We start from the raw sequence: 17,859 nt of genomic DNA on the forward strand, positions 1-17,859 counted from the left end.
AAGGAAATTGGATCTTTATGAAAACATTTGATCTTTTGAAAATTAAATCTAGTTTTTACCCTAGATAAGTTTTCCGGAATAACCCTTTACCGGTGTTTGCAAAATATTTTTGTGGGTTTGGTGGGTTTCAGAATTGAAAATTTTAGCTCAAAACTTGCTGTTTTGTGTCACCCACTTGCTAACCTTGTATTTGAAAAGCAACACGTCCAGTTTACTTGTCCCGTATATTACCTTTCGATAAACTACCGTCCGGTTGTAAAGGAAAGCGTTGAACAAGCAACTGTTAAGGCAATGTCCCCTGACATGCTTTTAATTATGGTCTATAACGTGTCGGACGCAATTACTATCCTTGGTAGGAGCAATAGTAAAGCTCACCCTTATAATTTTTCGGTATGGCACAAGGTCCTGTCTTTGACCATGCTATGCAACCACCGTTCTTACGGTTGACACCCGATTTGGTTCAGGTGACCTAATGAATTCCAGGTGAATTCCTAGGATTTTACGTTCAATGGTAATGAACGCATTGAAAATGGGTTTTCAGAAAACAAATCGGTTTATAATTTTGATCAAAATATTTTCTCGTTCAAGTTCGAGTTTAGATATCATTGAATTCCATGAGTTTGAATTCTCAATCTTTAAGGTCAATCTCTAGGATTGAGTAATATCAGTCTTAAAAGCTGATTTTTAATCTTTAAGGAGATTATCCTTTCTGGGGATCTGATTCATTAGTCTTATCCAGCTAATTTGCATGGTGCCCCCCATTGTACGAGATAAATCCTTCTCATGGTTAGGATAAATCTGACCACTTGGCGACCCTGTTTAATGCTGAGGTCCGTGGATTTCCTGCTGATTTTAGTGATGACTTTTCTAGATTTTTCGTCAACCTACAGCTGGTCTGGACGACAACTTCATGACCTAAATCAAGAAGCCCGTGTCTTTTTCGGAAGACTTTACTTTCTTTTAATGATGGAATTGATTCATCGTGTAGATCCATATCTTCTTTTCTTTCATCGGGTAAAAACAGTTTAGTTTAGTCCAAAGCAAAAGTATTTTCAGTTATTTGTTACAGATATATGTGACATATGTTTAAGATAACTTGGTAAATTTTCCCACACTTGGCTTTTATTTTCCTTTTTATCGTCCTCTATTCCATTTTAAATGAATTTTAACATTTTAGTTTGTTTCTTAATTTATGTCCTTTCCGAGGTTACAATAATTTCGGTGTTAAAACCTAGTTTTATCGTTCATAAATATGTATAAACATGATTTTGAGTTCATTTAATTGAAAATTTTGAGAATTTTTACTAGAATTGGGTAGTCAGTATATAAGACCAGGGCTGTTCTTTATTATCAGAGAGCACTAGATTCTAATACAACTACTGCTTTACTAGTATTTTTAATGGTAACCAAGTGTATAAAGTAAAAAATTTTAAAATCCGAAAGAATTTAACCCCTTCCCACACTTAAGATCGTGCAATGCCCTCATTTGCAAGAAATCAGTAACAATTTAAATTATTGAGGGTGATTTGTGTGAAAATGATTAAATTTTACCAAAGTTTCCAAATATATTGGCGTTTGTTTGCTGAATGATAAATGGTGCACATCATTTGTTCATTCCGTCTTGTTGTTATTTCACATATATTTTGCATCTTGTCGTCAAAATTAGTTGCTTTTGCTGAACTTAATGCTAGTCTTTGAAAATGCGTTGTTTTACCCTGTTGTGTACATAAGATAAACTGCAAATATATATACATATTTTTGAAGTTTGGTATATTACCCCACATTCAAAAATTATTAAAATCTAAGAATAAAAGTTAGACAATTATAAAAATGATTACAATATTAACAAAAGTATTAAACGTATCAATAATTACAAATTACAAAATAAAAAAAATAATAAGTATACTAAGGATGATATTGGTACCAATAGGGGTTCCAGGCATAACCATAGGTGCTATAGAATGCTTCGGCAGGGTCATACGTAGGATACGGTGGCTGCATCTCTATAGACCAGGGAGGGAAGATGTGTTTCGGTGTAGGAATATAGTTTCTACCTATATGTTGGCAATGAGCTATGATTTGGTTCTGATGAACTTGCCAATCTTCAAATGCTCTTTGTCTAGCATTTTCGTATTCCTGAGAAGCTATAAACCTATGCATTTCTTGCATCTCATTCCCCCCTCCTACATTACCTTGCTGCTGGTTTCTCTCCACCTGTGGATGTCTACCATGGTATCGTACTGCGGCGTTATTTCGCCTCTTCAAAACTTTCGCACCATGGTATACATTTAAACCTATAGTATCGCGGGGTTCTGGTTCTTCTACTAATAATCCCCCCCGACTTATATCCACACCGAGATATTCACCAATCAAAGTAATAAAAATACCACCTCCTATTATGCTATGCGGTCGCATCCCCCGAACCATAGCTGATAAATAATAACCCACACAATATGGTATACTTACAGCGCTTTGTGGGTCTTGAATACACATATGGTAAAACAAATCCTGTTCATTTACCTTTTCCTTGTTTTTACCCCTTTGTGTAATCGAATTAGCTAAAAACCTATGTATCACTCTTAATTCGGCTCTATCTATATCCAAATAATAGTAATTTCCCCCTTTGAAACGGTGATGGCTTGTCATTTGACTCCACACACCGTGTGTATCAAAATTTTCATCTATCTTTCTACCGTTTAGTATCAATTCTCTACAATCGGCAGACGCTAACTCCTCAGGCGTATATATACGTAAAGCCTGAGCCATGTCCAGTAAAGACATGTGGCGCATCGAACCGCCTAACAAAAATCTAATAAAAGAACGATCGGTTAAACTAGCTACCCGATCATTCAACTCTATACTACATAACAATTCTTCACACCATACTTTATATACAGGTCTACGTATGGTGAATAAATGTACCCAGTCATTAAAAGAAGAATTACCATACCTCTGTACAAGTAATTCCCTAATTGGCCCGGCCAATTCTACAGCTTCTAAGGGTCCCCATTCTATGACCCTTGGTACCTCAACAACCTTAGAATGAAGAGTATGCAAACCCCTTTGATATTTTGGATAATCTATCCAAAGTCTGTCAAATCTCAGGTTCGGGTGCAACTCTTCCAAGTGCATATCGGAAAAGGTCATGACTGGATGAGGTATATCCTGCTTGTAGTAGTTATCCACCTCCTGTTGTTCCAAATTCTCAGCAGGAGCATTGCGGGCTTGGGATGAAGATTCACCCCTTTCATTCTGCAAAACACATCAAACACAATTTTTGTGCATCCAAATATGCATTAGTGTCAGCAAAATCATCAATCAAAATAATTACAATGACATTATCAATTTATATCAAACTTAAGCTCATTTTCACATTTTTATCAAATCTACACTTTTTTAAATAAGCATATACGAAAATGTTCGCCAAGTTCATAAGCATTCAACTCAAATAACATGTCAAAATAATCATTACTAGCAATTAAACAAGTCTCAAATGGCATTATCTTTCAAAAATCAAGTTCATGAATTTTAGACTTGAAAAAGTCCACTTTAATTCTCAAAATCATGTTTAGGTTCAAAGTTTGGATCATTTAACTACCTAGACATGTTACACTACTCAATTTAGCAACAATTCATGACAAAAATCGGCCATAACCTGTTTATATCAAAAAGCCCCAAATTTGCTCAAGAACACAAACCCTAGATTACTCAAAATTTGAAGTTTAAGGCTTCTAATCATGTTAAACAGCATCAATCTAAGTTATACAAGCATAATACATAAACAATTTAAGTTTAATTACACTAAAAAGCATCAAAATCAAATTGGGAAAAAAAATGACTCAAGAACACCAAATTTCGGATTAAATGGTGTTTAGGTGTAGAAATTTACCGTTTTTCTTGAGTAATTCTTAGATAGCATCCTTCTCAACATGATTTTAGCAAAAGATTTGGTGATTAACGGTTAAAAATTGTGATTTTTGGGGTGTTTTTGGGTGGTTTTTCGGAGTTTTTTCGCTGTTATTTTTCGCAGTGTTTGAGTTGTGTGGTGCACTGATCGTTCAGCTCTTTTTATTTTTTTTTCTGATTTTCGGTCCCTCCGCGAGTCGCGGAGATTTAAGCTCCAAACTCCGCGAGTCGCGGAGTTTGGTATTTTTTTTTTTTTTTTTTTTTATAATCATTAACTTATTAAAACAATTAAGTAATTAATTTTAAAATTTTGTTTCCCTTGTTATTTAGGACGAGGTCGTTTCGGATCGATGTCCTAGTCCGTCCTTCGACAAAATTTTAAAATTTGTATTTTTGTAGCGATTGTTTTAAAAGCTAAGATTTTTGGATTTTTTCAATGTTTTTGGCATACTCTAATTCAATAAGATTAAAAATAATGATAATAAAAGTTCTCGTCCCTCCCTCGGGTAAAGCAATTTCGGTTCAAAGACCTAGTCTTCAACTTACGACGAATTTTAAAAATCATATTCTTAACTTAATGAGATAAAGTAAATTTTTGTTTTTAAATTCACACAACTTAAATATAAAATTCAAAATTATTATTAAAAATTCACACCAAACTTAAAATTTGAAATGCATAAAATTAAAATTTTATATTTTAAAAATTCACACCAAACTTAATTTAAAAATTCATAAATTCATATCAAACTTATATTAATTTTTCAAATATTTACAATTTTAAATATATTGTTTTTACAAAATTTACAATATTAATTTAAGATTTAAATATTAATTTTAAAAACATGGTAAAAATAAATTTAAAAATCTTTTTGTCTTTTTATCCCACTTTAATCAATCAAATATTATCAAAAATATGCGCCCCTCTTTTCGGTAAAGTAATTTCGGTTCCAAGACCTAATTTAACTCATGACGAATTTTTGAAATATTTTGGTTTGATTGATTAAAGATATTTATACCTTAAGAATAAACGTTAAATTTCGCAGTGATGTAATAAATTTTTGAATGATATCAATAATTTCGGTCGCCAAACCTAATTTTATTTAATACCAATTTAATACTTTTTAGCGAACAAATTAGCGTTTATTATCAAAAGGTTAAAAATAAAAATAAAAATAAAAACTGTACAGACATACCTGTGGAATAGATTTCTTAGTTATATGATCTATCCCATTCATAAGATAGTCGGTTTAATTGATTTTCCATGGCTACATAGGCGTAACCTCGAGCATTCAGTGTCTTTTCTTCTAAACATATGAACGGTCCGTCTCTGCATAAAGTAACAAATTCGGTATTTGAATAGGTTTGATTATTTGAACATTTACCTCCATGTGACCATTTTCCGCATTTGTGACATCGTTCTAGGTGTCGTGCTCTTCTTTTCGCTGCGGATTTTGATTTTCCTTTACCAAATTGTAACTTATTATCTTCACATCTGGATTCTTTTCTAACTCCGTCCATTCTTTTTCTGATTACTGATACTATTTCACTCGGTAGTATGTCATTATTACGTTTAGTGATCAAAGCGTGTAGCATTAGACCATGGTTTAGCTCACAGGCAGTCTTCATTTTGTAAAAACCTAAAAAAAATAAAAATTCAGAATGGGGGGAGAAGACTAGTTCTTTAGGGTCTGCTAGGGAAAGACCATTCGGGTTCCATTTTCGAGAACTACACGAAAACAAACAATCTAACTCTAACAGAAATACATATTATCCTTTAAAGACTTGATTCTCCCCACACTTAGTTAGCTGTGGTGTCGAAATTGTGATTAACTTCGTTGTCGACTTCCATCGGACCATGTATGTAATGTTTAACTCTGTGACCATTAACTTTAAATTCAATCCCATTTGAATTTATTAATTCTATCGTTCCGTATGGGAAAACTCTTTTGACTATGAATGGTCCAGACCATCTTGATTTCAATTTTCCAGGAAATAGCTTGAATCGTGAATTGAAAAGAAGAACTCTGTCTCCTTCTTTAAATTCTTTTGAACTTCTGATTCTTTTATCATGCCATTTCTTCGTTCTTTCTTTATAGATTAACGAATTTTCGTATGCTTCATGTCTTAATTCTTCTAATTCATTTAGTTGACTTAATCGTAGACGTCCGGCTTCATGTAAATCAAGATTACATGTCTTCAAAGCCCAAAATGCTTTGTGTTCAATTTCTACTGGAAGATGACATGCTTTTCCATAAACAAGTCTAAAAGGTGTGGTTCCAATTGGAGTTTTGTAGGCTGTTCTAAAAGCCCAGAGTGCATCCTCCAATTTAATGGACCATTCCTTCGGATTTGATCCTACGGTTTTCTCTAGAATACGTTTTAAAGCTCGGTTGGTATTTTCAACTTGTCCACTTGTTTGTGGATGATATGCAGTGGAGATTTTATGAGTTACTCCATATCTTTTAAGAACTTTCTCAAGTTGATTATTACAGAAATGAGTACCCCGATCACTTATTAAAGCTTTCGGTGTTCCAAACCTTGCAAAAAGACATTTTAAAAAGTTGACTACAACTCGTGCATCGTTAGTTGGGAGAGCTTGTGCTTCCGCCCATTTAGATACATAATCAATGGCTACGAGTATATATAGATTATTATTAGATTTTAGAAATGGACCCATAAAGTCAATACCCCAAATGTCAAATACTTCACATACTTGGATGACATTTTGTGGCATTTCATCACGTTGACTTATTTTTCCGGCCCTTTGACATGCATCACAGGATTTGCAAAGAAGGTGTGCGTCTTTGTAAATTGTAGGCCAATAGAATCCAGCTTCATAAACTTTTCTTGCTGTTAGTTGAGGCCCATAATGCCCTCCTGTTGGTCCTGTGTGACAATGGTTTAAAATTTTACTAGCTTCATCTCCAAATACACATCGGCGTATTATTCCATCGGGACAACTTTTAAACAGATGTGGATCTTCCCAAAAATAGTGTTTTATATCACTGAAGAATTTCTTTCGTCTTTGGTACGATAATCCTTTTTCAAGGAATCCACAAACTAAGTAGTTTGCATAGTCTGCAAACCATGGAATTTCTTTATAATCTATCTTCAATAGATATTCATCAGGAAAGTTGTCTTGTATGGCTGATTCATTTAGAACTTCTAATTCGGGATTTTCAAGACGAGAAAGATGATCAGCGGCGAGATTTTCTGCTCCTCTTTTATCTCGGATTTCAATATCAAACTCTTGTAAGAGTAAGATCTAACGGATTAATCTTGGTTTAGCATCTTGTTTTGAAAATAGGTATCTAAGAGCAGAATGGTCGGTATAGACCACCGTTTTTGCTAGAACGAGATATGAACGAAATTTGTCAAAAGCAAAGACAATAGCAAGGAGTTCTTTTTCAGTAGTTGTATAGTTCGTTTGTGCTCCTTGTAACGTCTTACTAGCATAATATATAGGTTGAAATCATTTTTCAATCCTTTGTCCTAAAACGGCTCCCATTGCAAAATCACTTGCATCGCACATTAGTTCAAATGGTAGATTCCAATTTGGTGTTATCATGATCGGTGCATTAGTGAGTTTCTCCTTAAGAATATTAAAAGATTTGATACACTCATCTGAAAAGATGAATGGAGCATCCTTTTCTAGGAGTTTATTCATAGGAGTGGCAATTTTTGAAAAATCTTTTATGAAACGTCGGTAAAAACCGGCATGCCCTAGAAAACTCCTAACTCCTCTAACATTGGTGGGATGTGGAAGTTTAGCAATTACATCTACTTTAGCTCTATCCACTTCAATTCCTTCTTTTGAAATTTTATGTCCAAGAACGATGCCTTCTTTAACCATGAAATGGCATTTCTCCCAATTAAGTACTAGATTTGATTTTTCGCATCTAATTAGCATTCGTTCCAGATTAACTAGACATGATTTAAATGTATCACCGAAGACTGAAAAGTCATCCATGAATACTTCCATGCATTCTTCTATCATGTCGTGAAAAATCGCCATCATACACCTTTGAAAGGTTGCAGGGGCGTTGCAAAGTCCAAATGGCATGCGTTTGTAAGCAAAAGTACCATAAGGGCACATGAATGTGGTTTTCTCTTGGTCCTCGGGTGCTATTGGAATTTGAAAATATCCGGAAAATCCATCTAGAAAACAATAGTAACTATTTCCGGCTAATCTTTCCAACATTTGATCTATGAAAGGTAAGGGAAAGTGATCTTTTCTGGTGGCGTCATTTAATTTTCTATAATCAATACATACACGCCATCCTGTTACAGTCCTAGTAGGAATAAGCTCATTTTTCTCATTTGTAATGACAGTCATGCCACCCTTCTTAGGTACGTATTGAACTGGGCTTACCCATGGACTATCAGAAATTGGATATATCAAACCTGCATCTAGCAGTTTAATAATCTCTTTCTTAACTACATCTTGCATATTAGGATTTAGTCTTCGTTGGCGTTGCACATACGTTTTATGACCTTCTTCTATAAGGATTTTATGTGTGCAATACGAAGGACTTATTCCTTTAATATCATGAATCTTCCATGCAATGGCTGGTTTATGAGCTTTCAACACAGAAATGAGTTGTGATTTCTCATTTTCAGTAAGAGAAGACGATATTATTACAGGTAATTCAGATTCACCATGTAAATAAGCGTATTCCAAATGGTTTGGAAGTGGCTTTAACTCTAATTTCGGAGGTTCTTCTATCGATGATTTATATCGATATCTGTCTTCTTCTTTTAGCATTTGAATTTCTTCTGTTGTTGGTTCATATCCATTAGCTATAAGTGTAGCTAACATTTCAGCTTCATCAATTGGTTCATTACCTTCTCCTAAAGAACATTCTCCTGTTCCTTGTAATTCTGGAAATTCTTCTAATAATTCTGCATGTGCATCTATAGTTTGAATATAATAATATGTATCATCTGCAGATTGTGGTTTTTGCATTGCTCTATCAACTGAAAAGGTAACACTCTCATCCTCTATACTTAGGGTCAGTTTCTTACCGAACACGTCTATCATTGCTTTAGCCGTGTTTAAGAATGGTCTTCCTAATATGAGAGGAACTTGAGAATCTTCTTCTATGTCCAAAACAACAAAATCTACTGGAAATACTAAAGTACCAACTTTAACTAGCATGTTCTTCATTATCCCTCTAGGATATTTTATTGATCTATCGGCTAGTTGTATGCTTATTCTTGTTGGTTTCAATTCTCCAAGGTCTAGTTTAGCGTATAGTGAATACGGCATTAGATTTATACTAGCACCTAAGTCTGCCAATGCTTCTATTGAACTAAGACTACCCAGAAAACATGGAATTGTGAAACTTCCTGGATCAGATAGTTTTTCTGGTATCTTATTCAACAGCACTGCTGAACAATTAGCATTCATAGTAACAGCCGAGAGTTCTTCCATTTTCTTTCTATTTGAGATTAGATCTTTCAAGAATTTAGCATATCTTGGCATTCCTGAAATCACATCAATGAAAGGAAGATTTACATTTATCTGTTTAAACATATCCAAGAATTTGGATTGCTCGGCTTCAAGTTTTTCTTTCTTCATTTTACTCGGATAAGGAAGTGGTGGTTGGTATGGTTTAACATAAGGTTTATCCTTAACTGTGTTATCTTCATTAACTTTTTCAACTACCGGTTCTTTTTCCTTATCTTGATCAGGTTGTGGTTCTTGTGGAGTAGGAATAGTTTCATCAGAAGTTACAGGTATTTCAGGTGGTTTAAGTGTTGTACCACTTCTTGTGGTAATAGCTTTAGCTGTTTCATTCCGGGGGTTAGCATTTGTATCGCTTGGTAAACTTCCCGGTTTTCTTTCACCTATTAATCTTGCTAGGTTACTTACTTCTTGTTCCAGATTTTGAATAGAAGCTTGTTGATTTCTAAATGCTTGAGCATTTTGTTCATTAGTTTGTTTTTGAGATGTGAAAAACTGCGTTTGAGTTTCAACTAGCTTCGTCATCATATCTTCTAAATTCGGCTTTTTATCATCGGTTTGTTGTGGTGGTTTGTTTTGAAAATTAGGTCTTTGCTGATTGTAAGTATTATTGGATACTTGTTGATTGCTAGGACCTTGTTGGTTATTGTATGGAATATTTCGGTTATAATTCTGGTTTTGATTGTAAATCGGTCTTGGCGGTTGATAATTATTCTGATAATTATTTCCAGGCCTTTGGTTTATGTATGAAATATTCTCTCTTTGTTCCATTGTTAATTCAATACTGAGACAATCTTTTGTCAAATGTGGTCCTCCACACTGCTCACAACTAATTCGTATTGAGTGAATATCCTTAGTCATCTTTTCCATTCGTCTCTCCACAGCATCTATCTTTGCGGAAATGGAATCTAAGTCATGGCTAGAATCGGCTCTAGCTGCTTTAGATGATCTAACGATATCTTTTTCTTGGTGCCACTCATGTGAGTGGGAAGCAGTGTTATCAATAATATTGTAAGCATCAGTTTCGGTTTTCTTCATAATAGAACCACCAGCTGCTATATCTATGTCTTTCCTTGTAGTGATGTCGCATCCTTGGTAGAATATTTGTACTATTTGACAGGTGTCTAAACCATGTTGCGGACATCCTCTTAACAACTTTCCATATCTTGTCCACGCCTCATATAGAGTTTCATTTGGTTTCTGTGTAAACGTAACAATTTCTGCTTGAAGTCTTACGGCTTTAGATGCAGGAAAGAATTGTTTAAGAAATTTGTCAACTAAAACGTCCCATGTATCGATCGCCCCTTCAGGTAACGATTCCAACCAATCTTTGGCTTCTCCCTTTAAAGTCCAGGGAAATAACATGAGATATATCTGTTCATCCTCCACTTCTCGGATTTTAAATAGTGTGCAGATCCTATTAAAGGTACGTAGATGTTCATTTGGATCTTCCTTCGGCGCACCACTAAATTGGCATTGATTAGTCACCATGTGTAGAATTTGTCCTTTGATTTCATAATCTGGCGCATTAATGTCTGGATGAGTAATTGCGTGACCTTGGCCAGTGCGTTTAGCTCTCATTCGGTCTTCCATACTTAAAGGTTCCAGATTCTCCATAATTAAATTTGTTGAATCGGTATCAATAGATGATTCTGATTTAATGGTTCGTTCCTCAACAATCTCTGTTTGAATGATTAGTGGTTCCGGAGGAAGGTTTAGTGGTTCAGGATCTACGAACCGTTCCTGAATATTTTCCGGATTCTCAATTGTGATGTTGGGTTCAAAAAATGGATTATCGGAAATTTGAACTGAAGTACTTGGTCGACTGGATGACGATTCTAAAGAAAAATCAACGGCGGTTATATTTGCTAAATGTCTTGATCTAGTTACAGGTGGTGAACGTACAAAAGGTGATGAACGTCTTGCTCGGTGCATTCACTGAATATCCTATTAGTTTTTAAAAGGAAAGAAAAATTATAATAAGTTATCCAATCAATAGACTTTTCTGATTTTGCCCACGTTTCGAATAGCCAAAAGATGCAGCAGAGGGGCAGGATTTGTTTGGTCTCAATATAATTGAGGACTGTTTGGCTCCAATAACCCGGTCCACGTACAAATCCAACTATTACTACGAACCAGAAAATTTTGATGTCTATTAATTTAACCACTTAAAATAAATTTTCGTAATTTTAAGAAATTTAGATAAGAAGTAGAAAAAATTCTAAGTCCTAAAAACTAGAATGGCGAGAAATAAGAGAGAAAAAGAGTTCGTCGCAAAAGGTAGAAAAAGAAAAAATGGTTGAAAAAAAAGTGACGAAAAAAAATAAAAGAAACTTATCAAAACCTTAAAAATACTTAACTAACCTAACCTTATTACTACAACTAACTTAAAATTATAATCGCAAATTGAAATTACTAATTGGAATGATAATTGATACATAGTAAAAGGTGTCTAAAAATATTAAAGCTTACAAGAAAAACTAAATCCCAAATGGAAATAACTTAAAAAGAAACTAAAACTTAAAAAGGCGTCGCAAAATTTTAAAGTACCTAAATCTTAGTCTAAAGAAAAAGCACTTAAGGAATTCTACGGCAAAGCCTAAAAATCTAGGAGTAAAAATAACTATAGCAAAAACTAAGTTTAAAATTAAATATGAGCTAAAAATACAAAAGTTATGCTACAACGATTAAAAAGGGACAAAATATAAAAATATATAAAAAGTTGTAAAAAGTACAATTTTTATAAAAATATTATTTTTATATTTTTTTTATTTAATAAAACTACTAATTTTACAATTTAATAAAACTAATTAATACTAAATACATAAATTAAATAAAAAGTAAAAGTTAAAATAAAATTAATTATAATAATAATAATAATTAGGGTTTAATAATAATTAATTAATAATTACCGTAATAAATGCAGGATTAGGGTTTCTGTTCGTGTGTCAGGTACCCTCCGCGAGTCGCGGTATTTATTGCATCAAACCCCGCGAGTCGCGGGGTTCCAGAATTCAGCTGACAGGTTTAAATATTCGACGCGTTTTTTCTTTATTTATTTTTTTTTATTTTCTGTTTTCTGTTTTTAAATAAATAAAAGATATTAAAATAAAACTTATATTTTTATAAACTAAAATAAAAATAAAGAAACTTATAAAACTTAAATATTTAACAAAATCTTAAAAATACTTATATTTTTGTTTTTCTTTTTATATTTTCGAATATTTAAAACGTATTTTTACAAAAGCGAATTTTAATAAAAGTAAACAAAAAATCCTTTTTTTTTATATTAGCGTTGCGCTTCCGGCGTTTAAGAGTGTTCCCCGGCAGCGGCGCCAAAAAATACTTGATGTCAAAGCTAAGGTATACGAAATAGTTTATATTTTACTAGGAAAAACTATTAAATACGATACAATTTTACACAAGATATTTATTTATTTATAGAATGGATATACTTAAACCTTGCTACAACACTTATAGGCAGTGTACCTAATCGTACAGTAGTGTAGTTTTTAGTAAGTCCGGTTCGTTCCACAGGGAATCTTTTTTAAACAAAGCTCAACACTATATTAGTTTACTTTTATAAAAATACAAACATATATATAAGTAATATTATTATTATAAAGGGGGGTTTTTACCGTTTAATGACCAGTTTGTCGATTTTAAAACTTTAGTCGCAGTTAAAACCTAATGTAAAATATTAAATAAATAAAAGACTTAATTTAAAGCGTAAAATAAATAACGATAATGAAATTGCAATAAAAGTGCGATAAAATAAAATTGCGATAATTAAAAAGTACGATAATTAAAAGTGCAATTAAATACAATAACAATAAAAATGCGATAATTAGAAGTGCAATTAAATATAAAATAAAGGAAATTAAATATGAAATAAAAGAATTATGCTTATTTAAACTTCCGTAATCATGATGTTTGACGTGTTGATTTTAGTTTTATGCCCATGGGTTAATTGTCCTTTGTCCTGGATTATTTAATCTGTCCGTCTGGTTTTTGTCCATAACAGTCCATCAGTCATAAATATAAAGTGCGAGTGTCCTCGTCAAATTATTATTATACCCGAAGTTAAATATTCCAACTAATTGGGGATTCGAATTGTAACAAGGTTTTAATACTTTGTTTAATGAATACACCAGGTTATCGACTGCGTGTAAACCAAGGTTTTACTACTTTGTTAACAATTACACCAATTACCCTTGAATGTAATTTCACCCCTGTTTTAATTATTCTAGTGGCTATTAATCCATTCCCGTGTCCGGTTAAATGAACGATTATTCGTACATATAAATACCCCGCCCATCGTGTCCGATCGAGTGTATATGGTAATTTATAGGGACGCCCAATTGTAAATCTTTATATTAACATTAACAAACTATCATTTAGTTAAACAAATATAAAGCCCATTAATAGCCCATAGTCTAATTTCCACAAGTGTCGTTCTTTTGTCCAAACCCCAATTATGGTACAAAGCCCAATTACCCAATTTTAGTAATTAGCCCAACATCATGATTACTTCGTTTTAAATAAGCATAATAATAACTTAGCTACGAGACATTAATATAAAAAGGTTGAACATAACTTACAATGATTAAAAAAGCGTAGCGTTACACGGACAGAATTTCGACTTACACCCTTACAACATTCGCTAACATACCCTTATTATTAGAATTAAAATTAAAATTAAAATATAAATTATATATATATATATATATCGTTTACGTATGATAAGAAGAAAAAAAGATGGTTTTTACGATCAGAATTCGGTTGGCTTTATAGGCATTTTTTCATTTTGGGGCTCCGCGACTCGCGGCATATTTTGCCTTCAAACTCCGCGAGTCGCGGAGTTTGAAATTCCAGCTCACACTTTGGAGTCTTTCTCTGCCGACGGTTTTTATTTATAAATATAATATATATATAATTAATATAATTAATTATATATTATATTATATTTATATACATAGTTAACTTGTAATTTTTAGTCCGTTGCGTCGAGCGTTGAGAGTTGACTCTGGTCCCGGTTCCGGATTTTCGAACGTCCTTGCGTACAATTTAATATCTTGTACTTTGCGTTTTGAATCTTGTACTCTTGTAATTTCGAGACGTTTCTTATCAATAATTGGAACCTTTTTGATTTTCTTTTGTACTTTTGAGCTTTTTGGTCGTTTGCGCTTCAATTCGTCGAATCTGTCTTTTGTCTTCACCTTTTATTATTTAAACGAATATCACTTGTAAATAGAACAATTGCAACTAAAAGCTTGTCTTTCTTGAGGAATAATGCTATGAAATATATGTTCGTTTTTAGCATTATCAGTGACCCATTATATACATGTCTCAGACTCGATCACAACTCAAAGTACATATATTATTTGAGAATCAACATCGACCCTTTATATGCGAACTCGAACATTACAGCGTATAGATTGTCTTACGGTTATTCCAAATAATATATATAGATGACGTCGATATGATATGTCAAAACATTGTATATGTGTCCCGATAAAGTGCGTAAAATAAATAACAGAAATTAAATGACGATAAATAAAATTACGAGAATTAAAATTGCGATAAATAAAATGTACAATAAGGAATTGACAGTTAGCTAGGAACAGTTAGCTAGGATTTTGTTAGCGTGGATTCTTAACAAAATTTCTCATAGTTAATTTGTTTGTTTCTAACAACTTTTATTTTGTCCAATGTTTTCTTCATTATGCCACTTGTTGGATTCTGATAGGTAAAAATCCAAATTTGAAATTGAATGAAAATGGTTATTCTGTGGTGAACGGATTCGTATATCTATGGATGTAAGTAGGATAGTAAATGTCTGTTGAATCAGATTCGAAGAATGTACAGCGTAACTTATTAATGTGAAATCTAAATATTCCTACCGGATTACCTACCCGTTAAAATATTTTCACCATTAACAGTTTGTACAAAAGAATTTTTCAATTACAATCTTTATGAAAATATTCTTACATATATATTTTCTTCAGATGTAATCGTGGATTTAATGAGTTAATATGATATTAAACTCATTTGGTTTACAGTTAGAACTAGAGTATATAATCTCTAAAACATTAGAGATTACATAACCATCATGTCGAACGAAGATAAATGATGTAGAACGTCATGTAGAACGATGATTATACTCGAGGTACAGAATGAGATCTTGAGGCATGTAATGTTGAAACTTGGGTTGTTGGTGGTACTGGTATTGATGTTAGTGATGTTCTGGTACGTTTTGCACCATATTTTCCAAGGCTATAAAATTCGTTGACTTATTACTCCGGGATGATTGTCGGTTGGAACGAGCGGATGAATAAGGTTCAGAATTTGGGATATCATATAATCGTTGTGGAATATCCTGGTAATGAGAGTGAATATGGTGTTTCGGACAGGTTCGCCGGTAAGTGCTTCAGGTTCTTCACCAAGAGGTGAATTCGGTTGGTGGAAGGGATCACCTTCTTCGCGTCTTCATTGATTATGTAACTATGAACCCATCAGATGAATTGGGGATGGCTGATTAATTGATTCATTCTGGTGACGCTGCTTCTGGAGTTTAGGTGAACATCCATGTCAGAATAGCTGTCGAAATCCGAGGGACTTGAACTAGTGGCGACTTCCATTTCGAACGATTGAGTAAAGGGTTTTTCAATATAAAATGATTTTCGGATATCAGATGATATTCTAATTACATAGAATACCTATACATAGTACAAAAGATCCCGTAGATTACAGAGGGAATTACAGGAACGTGTCAGATAAAGTCTACAGTAACAGATACGCTAAGATATGGATTAGCAGATACGCTAATATATGAATTTGTCTATACACTATTCATGCAATCAATGCAGTAAGATGTGTCTAGACTAAGAATGATAAGCATGTAATTTCCTAAGGATGATAAGCTGATGATTTTCGCCTAGAAATGATAAGCAAAACTTTTAACATGCAGACACGGTCGAAGTCCAGACTCACTAATGCATCTAAGCAACTATCAGTTAGACACACTAATGCAAGACCTGGTTCGCTAAGTCCACTGCTCTGATACCACATGAAGCGACCCGTCCTAATCCATAAGGACGAATACAATAACATATGATTTCATCGCTAGGTATTTGACCTCTATATGATACATTTTACAAACATTGCATTCGTTTTTAAAAGACAAATTTCCATTACATCGAAAGTTGACAAATATGCATATCCTTTCATAATATATCCAAGCTATGAATGACTTAATATTAAACTTGATGAACTCAAAGACTCGAATGCAACGTCTTTTGAAATATGTCATAAATGACTCCAAGTAATATCTCTAAAATGAGCAAATGCACAGCGGAAGATTTCTTTCATACCTGAGAATAAACATGCTTTCAAGTGTCAACCAAAAGGTTGGTGAGTTCATTAGTTTATCATAAATAATCATTTCCATCATTTTAATAGACCACAAGATTTTCATTTCCATTTCTCATAAATATACATCTCATATCAGGCATTTCGCAAACTGCATAGAGATAAAAATCATTCATATGGTGAACGCTTGATAACCGAACTAACAGGATGCATATAGAATATCCCCATCATTCCGGGACTTTCATCGGACATGATAATCGAAGTACTAAAGCATTCGTAACCCGAATGAGACGTGTCAAGGTCCATATATCTATCTTTAGGATTCGCGTCAATTAGGGGCCATTTCCCTAATTCTTAGGCTACCAAGCTAAAAAGGGGCATATTCGATTCGATAATCCAACCATAGAATGTAGTTTCGATTACTTGTGTCTATTTCGTAAAACATTTATAAAAACAGCGCATGTATTCACAGTCCCAAAAATATATATTGCAAAAGCATTTAAAAAGGGAGTAATGAAACTCACAATACTTTATTTTGTAGTAAAAATACATATGACGATATTGAACAATGCAGGGTTGGCCTCAGATTCATGAACCTATATCATTCATTTATATATTAAAACATATTCTTGTAATCAAATAATTCTATATATTATTATTAATGATATATTTGTTATATATAATAATTTATAAGTTTCATTATTTATTTATATATTTTCATTTTTATATATAGAAACATTAATATAATTAAGTTATGTAATTTAAATATATTTTTGTATATGTAATCTTTATTTTTATACTTATAACTTTAACAATATCTTTAAAACCTTTATTTTTATAATCATAATAATTTTAATAATAATTATTAATAATGATGTTGATAATACTTCTAATAGTAATAATAATAATAATAATAATTATAATAATAATAATAATAATAATAAGAATAATAATAATAATAATAATAATAATAATAATAATAATAATTATGATGATGATGATGATGATGATGATGATGATGATGATGATAGTAAAAATGTTATTTTTAATGATAATATTAGTTTTAACAAAAATGACAGGTTTGAAAATAATGTTACTTTTAGTAATAATGGTAA

Source organism: Rutidosis leptorrhynchoides, chromosome 2 (assembly GCF_046630445.1).
Source record: "Rutidosis leptorrhynchoides isolate AG116_Rl617_1_P2 chromosome 2, CSIRO_AGI_Rlap_v1, whole genome shotgun sequence".
Lineage (NCBI taxonomy): Eukaryota > Viridiplantae > Streptophyta > Magnoliopsida > Asterales > Asteraceae > Rutidosis > Rutidosis leptorrhynchoides.